The following is a 9,062-nucleotide window of genomic DNA, read 5'->3' on the forward strand; positions in this document are numbered from 1 at the left end:
GTTCTATGGGATGCTGAGAAGAAGGTATATTCCTTTGTGTTTGGGTGGAATGTTCTAGAGTTGTCTGTTAAGTCCATTTGAGTCATAACATCTGATAGTTCCCTTATTTCTCTGTTAAGTTTCTGTTTGGGAGACCTGTCCAGTGGTGAGTGTGGAGTGTTGAAGTCTCCCACTATCAGTGTGTGAGACTTGATGTATGATCTAAGCTTTATTAATGTTTCTTTTACAAATGAGGATGCCCTTGTATTTGGGGCATAGATGTTCATAATTGAAACTTATCTTGATGGATTTTCCTGTGACGAATATGAAATGACCTTCTTCATCTCTTTTGACTAATTTTAGTTTGAAATCTATTTTGTTAGATATTGGGATAGCTACACCAGCTTGTTTCTTAGATCCATTTGATTGGAAAATCTTTTCCCAATCCTTTACTCTGAGGTAATGTCTGTCTTTGAAGTTGAAGTGTGTTTCTTGTATGCAGCAGAAGATGGATTCTGTTTTTGTATCCAGTCTATTAGCCTATGTGTTTTTATAGGTGAGTGGAGTCCATTGATATTAAGAGATAATAATAACCAGTGATTACTATCTCCTTCCCCTGTATGATTGCTTTTTCTTAGTTTTCTTTAAGGAATTTGTTGATTTCTTCCAATTTTTGTTTGACTTTCCTCCATTTCTTTAAGGGAATTTTTCATTTCCTCTTTAATGGCCTCAATCATCTTCGTAAAGTTATTTTTAATGTTTTCTTCTACTTCATCTATGTTTGGATATTTAGTGTTGCTGATGCAGCACCACTGGTTTCTGGTCTTTATGTTGTTGAGTGTGTCCTCACCTTGTTGTCTACCCATCTCTTCCTCCAGTCAGTACGGGTGGCACCTGTGCTTCCAGGTTCCCTCCTCCTCCTCCTCCAGTTGCTGTAGTTGAATGTTCTTTCAGGGGCAGGCCGGGCTGACTGCTCTCCAGGTGCAGATGGGCCCAAGGCTCAGATGATCATTCCTTTCACTGCAGGCAGATCCACAGCTCTGGTGGTCACTCCTTCAGGTGTCAGTGGTGCCTTGGCTCCGGTGATCACTCTTCTAGGTGCAGTCAGGGCTGAGGGTGAGAGTCTGGTTCCAGCAGTCAGACAGCTTTCACTGTCTCCCGGTGTGGGCGGGTAGCTGGGGCCCAAGGGCACTCACTCCAGCCAGCTAGCTTTTCTTCACTTAAATTAGTCAGTCTACATTTTGCCTCTGGGTTTTTACCTTTATGTCAGTTCTGGGAATCAAACTCAGGTCTCCAGGATTGAGTAGAAAGCACTTTTAACCCCTGAACCATCTCACCAGCCCCTCATTGTGCATTTCCTTAATGAATATTGATTCTGTGTTTTGCTCTTGTGCGGATTGACCATTTGTATATGCTTTTTGGAGACATATTTAAGTTTGCCAGTGTCTCAGTTAAGTGTTTTGTTGTTGAGGCTTTTTTACATTGTCTTGTGTTTTTGAGGCAGGGTCTCACTATCCAGCCCATGCTGGCTGGAATGCAGGGGTCCTCCTCCCTTAGCTTCCTGTGAGCTAGGATATGGATGTGACCCCATGCCCTGCTGTGGAGTTTTAGGAGTTCCCTCTTGCTCGGACACTAGGAGTGTGGTCAGTGTGTGGTTTGCAGCTTTCTCCTGCTCACTCAAATGTGTTTTCACTTTATTGATAGTGTCCTTGGATATACAAAGGGTTAACTCTGATGAAGTCTAGTTAGCTTCTTGTATCTTCTGTTGCTCATGTTTTTAACATCATATCAAAAGATTCCAGTCTCAAATCTAGGCTGTGAAATTTTACCCATTCCATCTAAGAATATTATGGTGCCTTGAGGGGGCGCTTAATGAGCTCAGTTTCCTTGATGACACAACACAGAGGGTCACATGACACAGAGGCTCCTGTCTTGCACGTGTTTGTTGGTTGAAGAGAGTGAAGACTTTAGGATGTCAGTGGTTCAGGTGTGTAATTTTTCACCTGGGAGGTAGAGGATGAAAATACCAGGCACTTTCTTCTTTGTTCTTACTGTCTGGGAGGACTTGAAATAGTTATAAGTAAATGTTGCCATACTGGGTGCCCAGTTAGACGTAGGCAAGAGGGTCAGGAGTTCAAGATCATCTTGAGCTACTTACTGAGCTTGAGGCCAACCTAGGCTATGTGAGACCCAACCTCAAAGTTATAAAATTAAAGGAACTGAGTTTTTGATAACTTTTAGTAGATAACATTGGACATTAAACTAGTGAAAATAACCAGCACAGCTAATCTTCTATTTATTTATAATTTTTAAAAAGCCTTACTACCTGAACATGTGACTCACACTTGTCATTTGATCACTCAGGAGGCTGAGACAAAAAGATTACTATGATTTTGAGATCTGTCTTGGTCTCTTTTCCTATTGGTGGGATTAAAATATCCTGACAAAAGCAACAGGAAAAGTGTTTGTTATAGGCAGAGTTTCTCTATGTCCCTGCAGCCGCTCCCAAATAACCCCCAGAGACGTATTAATTATAATGCTCAGCTGATAGCTCGGGCTTATTACTAACTCTTTCAACTTAAATTAACCCATCTCTATTCATCTATGTGCTGCCCCAAGGCTAGCTTTTACCTCTCCTGAATATCCTGATTCCTTTCTATCTGGCTGGTTAATCCTCTGACTCTGCACTCCTTCCCAGCATTCTCTCAGCCCTGAAAATCCTACCTAGCCAGTCAGCTTCTTATCAACAATGAGAGTAACACCTTTTCACAGTGTACAGAAGGATCGGTCCACAGTTTACGTTAGCTTGTAGTTCAAAGCACAGTCCATCATGGTGAGGAAGTCGCAGAGGGAGGAGCTTGAGGAGGCTGCTCACATCACATCCTCAGGAAGTAGCAAAGAGTGAGGGATGCATGATGTTACTGCCCAGTTCTCTTTGTCCACATGTGCAGTCCAGAGTCCCCTGCCTCAGAAATAGTGCCACCTCAGTTAAGGTGGGCCATCGCATGTCACACATCAGTTAGTGGGACAAAGTAAACCCCACAAGTCTTCTCCCAGCTGATTCTAGACTTTGTCAGTCTAACCATCATAGCTACATAGTTCCAGGTCGTCCTGGGATGGAGTTAGACCCTGTCTCATAACAAATCAAACAATAACAACAGCAACAAAAGCCTTCCTGTATCTATTAACCTGAAGAAAAAGTCAAGAATTTTAGCTGGGTGTGGTGGTGCACACCTGTACTTGAGAAGAGGGGCTCAGTGTCATCCTCTGCTACAGAGTGTTTGAGGCGAGCCTGGGCTATACATAAAATCCTGCCTCAAAAACCCAGGAACTGGTTATGATGGGCTGGCAGATGGTTCAGTGAGTAAAATACTTCCTGTGACCACACAAGGACTGAGTTTGAATCCCAGAATCATAAAGCTAGGTACTATAGCATGGTCTATAATCCCAGCACTTCTACAGCCAGATGGCAAGGGAGATAGGAGAATCTCTGGAAGCTCACAGGGTGGCAGCTGTGGTGTACACCATGGAAAAACAACAAAGAGACCCTGTCTCAAACGTGGTGTAAGGTGAAGATTGGACATAAGGTTGTCCCCTGACCTCCACATGTGTGCCGTGGCACGTATGCCCTATACTTGTTATGCCCACGCCATGAGCCCCCCCAGAGACTACCAGGAGTCCAAGTTCATATGCAAAAGCAAAGAGCTTTTATTGCAAGCTCGAGCTTGGGTTGGATCAGGGAAAGCATTGAGCTCAGCTATGGCAGGGTTTTAATGAGTAAAGGATGGGGAGCAGATCCCAGATTCAGATTGGGCAAGAGTTGGGTAGCAGGAGTCTTGTCAAACAGGGATTGGTACTGGCATTGCTATAAGGAAATTGGCAACCTGTATATAAGTTAGGTAAGCTATTCTTAGTGTTCTGGAGCATCTGGTACTTGTTTGTCTCCACTCTGATTGGTCCCCACAAGGTGACCCTGTGGTTTTTTCCTGGTTATCATAAGGGTGAATCCTAGACCCAGTATTGTTAGTCTTCAGCCTGTCGTTACCGCACTGATGTTGAGAGGCCTCTTCATTTTCACACCCTCACAAAAATAAATGAATACAAATTCATGAATTTGAAAACTGAGTAATCAAACCTCATGACTAAAAACATTCTCATGTTGGTGCATTTGTTTTCTGTCCAGGGTGAAGAGCATGTAAAATGCAGTCAGTGATCAAAGCCGATGGTCTAACGACTTTGGAGGACAAATGGGCAGGACTTTGCTTCTTGGCTCCACATACTGCTTACTGCTCAATAGGCATCTCTGTAAATCCCAAGTTTCTACCAAAATGTGTGATCATACATCACGAAGGCCTTTGCTTTAATTTCCAGTACTTAGAAGATTTGCCAACATTCAGACCTGCTCTGTATTGCTTTCCATGTTGGTCAGCAAGTGATGATGCCTGAAACCACAGGGATAGAGGAAAGTGGGTGAAAAGCGCATGTTTGCACCTTAGCCGAATGGCTTTTTTGGTTAATTTATATTTCTCCTATGTAATTCGTGTGTCTGTTTGTGTGTTTAGTTGCTACTTCTCTTCATGTTTTTATCACCCTACAAAAAGAAACCAAATAGGCTGTTTGTTTCCTGTGGTTCTCAGCCTTTGTGGACCCAATGTTATCCTTTATACTTACTTGAGTAATGTTTAATTGTCTGTGAGCCATTCCAGCATAAGCTGTGAGTATATTAACAGATATATACATTTCTATTTTTATAATCCATAGTGATGTGCCTGTTTTAAAGAATGTATGTAAGAAGCCCAACAAGAAAGACCTAGACAGCCTCTTTTTGCTCTTTCCTCAGACTGTGTTTATGAAAGTTGGCTAGGGTCAAATCCATGCTTACAGAATTAGCCATGTTTTATTTTTAGGTGAAAAGTAATCTTTAGTGGCATTCATTATCTTAACCTGCAGTATGTGGGTGCACATGTGTTTCTGTTGTATGTCTACATGTACATGGGGTAGACAGGAGCGAATGTTCACACACGTTTACTTGTGCACTCAACTAAGGCATGGAATTTTTTTTGAAGAACATGGTATGAAACTAGCTGCTGAGACTGAGTATCTGCCTTCCTGTCTGCCAGAGCACAGGCAGACCGCTGGCAGCACTAACGACTGTTGCGGTTGGCAGAGTACTCCATTTCTTCCCTGACCTGAGTGTCCCTGTGAGTGTGTTCTGAGCCAGAAAGAAGCCCACTGTGTGTTTGTACCCACTTTGGCCTGGGCCTCCACTGTGGTGGGGCACCCTGAGCTGTGCCTCGCACTGCAGCTTGGGGCCTGGCAGGCATGTGGGGTGCAGGTGGCTCTGTATGTTTCCATCCCAGCTGCGTTTACATGGCAGGGAGTGATAGTTGAGGGCAGAGCTCATAGTAGGCTACACTGAGAGATAAGGGAGCTCTACTCCACTCTCACTAGTTCAGTCAGATATTGTGTATCGTGTTCTCTGTTGCTGCTAAATTACAATTGTTCCTCACTCTGATGAGGCAGGAACTTGGCTTCCAAAAAAGTGTTTGCTACAGACTGGCAATGGGTGAGGGGGTGTCATAGTCTTCAGGCGTGTCCAACATTGTGACTTGAAGCCTGAGAACTGAATGTTTTAAGCGAGTTTACAGTTTTGTGCTGGGACACATTCCTAGCTATTCTGAGGCATGTACAGCTTGCAAGCCATGGTTCAGACATGCCTATGCCTGGCGGTTGTCTGTGAGGTGGAACATGAGATGGATCTCTTGGCAGGCATTTAAACAGATGCCTCCCCTTAGCTTAAGATCCCTTGATCTCAAGCTTCAAACTTAGATCCCATGTTTGGTGTGTGTGACCACCGACAGACCACTAGCCCAGCTTGCTGGGGTTCTCTGTGTTTAAGAAAATGGGCATTTAAGGGTATTTAACGTCTTCTTAGGACCATAAATATAGGCAAAGGATAGTTGATATTCAGACCCTTCAGAATTTAAGTGTTTTCAAATATAGTGTTGAGACTGTCCTGGGTATGTTTCTGCCAGTTGGTCTACTCAGTCATTCTGCTTTGCAGAACAGCCCATGACTTTATGTTGCTTTGTTCAGTATCTTTGAATTCTCTAGGAAAGTTGTTTTCAAAGAAAACATTCCAGGATGGATGTGGCTGCTCAGTGGAATGTCTGCACTGTGCTTGATGACTCTGCAGGCTCTAATTGTGAGGCAGGGTCTTCCCCAAATAGAGTGAAAATTGAATGCACTTTGAGTTTGTTCATGTGCCCACGTCACTTTAGTGTTCTGGAGTAATCAAACCAAGAGAAGGGCCTTATGCTTGAAGGGGACATGTTGATGGCTCTGGGAGCTGTGCTGCCCCTCTTCCTCAGAAGCCTGCGATCTAATCACTGGTCCTGACTCCTACAGCGAGAGTACCTCCATCTCCATCCGTGGCACTGTAGGTAACTGCACTTCCTTCCCAGATGATAGCAGGCTGAGAGGACAGAGCCCAAGGCCTTCATCCAGGGCAGGAAGAGAGCCTGTCTCCTTTTTCTTTTTATCTCAGAAATTAAGGAGAAAATATATTTGTGAATTCACACCAATCCAACTCCTATCATTTTAGAATCCACTTCCCACATAGTAGAGTAACTGGTGCAATATGGAATTGATCTGATCTGGTCAGCTTTTAGGCTGTAGCTGAAGTTCTTAATTTGTTTTCTATCTTACCTAAAATGTTTCTGTGACACCTGCGTCAGAACCTTATAGCAGCCATCCCTGTCACTGTTTGCCTTGTGGACCGTGCTCAGCATCACCATCTAAAATTTACCATCTTTGAATTGTGGTGGGTTTGCTTTGGCTGGTTATAAAAAAAATACAGATTCAAACTGGGCTTCACTTTTAGTTAAAGGCAAGTAAAATTAACAAAAAGAAATATATTTCACAGAAATCAGCTGCATGTTGTTATAAATTTTAAAATACATATTTTGTTTTTTAAAGATGAGAGATAATTAAACCACATGGTATTTGGGGGCAATGAAGGATGTTTTTTCTCAGAAGAGCATTGTACAATTATATTTTTATGAAAAATAAAGTATATTCACCAAAATCATGTCATCCTGCCTGTTTCACAGTGCTGAAATATCTCTGTATACACCTAGAGCAGTCAAAGAAGAAAAGGGGACTGGATCCTCCAGATGCTCATCGGGCAAAAGAACTTACTGCCAAGCGCAGCAGTCTGAGTTCAGTCCCCACAGGGTGAAAGGGAGAGAACTGACTCTGGTGATCTTCCTCTGCCTCTGCACTCAAGTGTAGTTAAGACTGCTTGCTGCTCCTGCAGAAAACACAGGTTCAGTTCCCAGCACCCAGCCTGTAACTGCATTTCTGGGGAATCTGATGGTGGTGCACAGACACACACTAAGGCAAGCACACACACACACACACACACACACACACACACACACACACACACACACACACGATTCTTTTTATTTAAATGGGACTAGGCGGGTCCTCATCCCATTTTCTGAGTCACTCTGAATTATCTAATCAGTGGACTCCTCGTCTGTCCACACAGAGTCACTCTCAAAGGGTAGCTGGTGTGATAAGTCGGGTCATTTTAGTCATTTTTCTTGTTGCTATGGTTTAAGGTTCAGTCCAACCTAGGGAAGGCACCACAGTAGGAATGTGAGGCAGCCAGTCACTGCACCTGCAGTGAGGACACAGGGCTGATGTCACTGCGCCTGCAGTGAGGACGCAGGGCTGATGTCACTGCGCCTGCAGTGAGGACGCAGGGCTGATGTCACTGCGCCTGCAGTGAGGACGCAGGGCTGATGTCACTGCGCCTGCAGTGAGGACGCAGGGCTGATGTCACTGCGCCTGCAGTGAGGACGCAGGGCTGATGTCACTGCGCCTGCAGTGAGGACGCAGGGCTGATGCTTCTGATGAGCTTTTCTTTTTGTCCTGGTTATGGGTCCCCAGACAGTGGATAGTGCTGTCCACATTCAGGGTGAACACTCCTCCTCTAAACTCCTCTGGAAATGCCCTCATAGACATACTCAGATGTATCTCCTGGGTGATAAAATCTCATCAAAGTGACAAGATTAACCACAGGGTATGAAAAGCAGCTTGTCAAATAGCACAGAACTGGGCTGGCAGGATGGCTCAGCAGGCAAAGGCACTTGTCACCACACTTGACCACCTGAGCTGATCTCTGGAACCCACACACACAGTGAAGGGGAGAATCCTCTCCCTCAAGCTGTCCTTTGATCACACACCCGTATACACACTAAACAAATGTGGAAAAAATAAAAATATTCACTGTATCTAAGGATTTAAGTTATCAAAAATAAAAATGTTTAATGAACTCAAGTCAAAATGTGTAGTGTTAGCCTATCCCCAGGTTGTTTTATATATATATATATATGTCCTTTGGATTGGTATAACTGGAGGCTTTTGTGGCAATAATAATTAGGTTCATCTTAGCAACCACTGGCGATACTGTGCTCTGAGTATCTGCAGTGATTTCCACGCTGCTAAGTAACAGGGTTTTGCTGTTGTTGCTTCATTCCATCCACTTTACTTCATTCCAAGTGTCCATTAACCCACGTCTGGAGCATCGTGGGGAGTCGTCCTGACTGTGCAGTGCACACAGACGCACGGCGAAGGTGGCTCATGGGCCTGAACTCTAGCTCACATCCCCTTAACGAACCTTGTGGGAGAGAGCCACCTACCATCCGCTCAGTGAGCCATGACCAGGTCTGCCCAGAATTCACCCGGTCAGCTCACCTTTTCGATCCCTAACTCACAAGGGGTGCCCTTTTGAGAAGTGTGCAAAAGAATAGCATTTTACAGATGGCTTTAGCCCAATTAGGTGTGTCTCTTCTACTCCATGTTCAGTGACATCAGTGTGGTAGTTACTCAGCAATGGTGGGCGTGCACTCTACAGAAACCAGTGAATGCTGCAGATCATGGACATTCAGTCTCCCCTGAATGGCGGCCAGCACAGCCCCACTCAAAACAGGCACATTTGAGGCCCCAAAGTGTAGGCTCCCAGAACAAGTGGCCTGGAGGAACTCAGGTACTAAACAGTGTGGATATGCACA

At 44.3% G+C, this 9,062-nt stretch overlaps 1 protein-coding gene across 2 annotated transcripts in view; it reads left to right on the forward strand.

The window, feature by feature from the left end:
- Crebl2 (cAMP responsive element binding protein like 2) overlaps window positions 1-7,069 on the forward strand; it is a 31,517-nt gene extending 24,448 nt beyond the window's left edge. For both annotated transcript variants that reach the window (XR_005876570.1, XM_005072976.4), the window contains one exon: window positions 4,163-7,069. The gene's annotated coding sequence lies outside the window, so the exon portion shown is untranslated. The remainder of the gene's footprint in view (window positions 1-4,162) is intronic.
- The last annotated feature ends 1,993 nt before the right edge of the window (window positions 7,070-9,062 follow it).

The sequence above is a fragment of the Mesocricetus auratus genome, unplaced genomic scaffold (assembly GCF_017639785.1).
Source record: "Mesocricetus auratus isolate SY011 unplaced genomic scaffold, BCM_Maur_2.0 Super-Scaffold_100001, whole genome shotgun sequence".
Classification (NCBI taxonomy): Eukaryota; Metazoa; Chordata; class Mammalia; order Rodentia; family Cricetidae; genus Mesocricetus; species Mesocricetus auratus.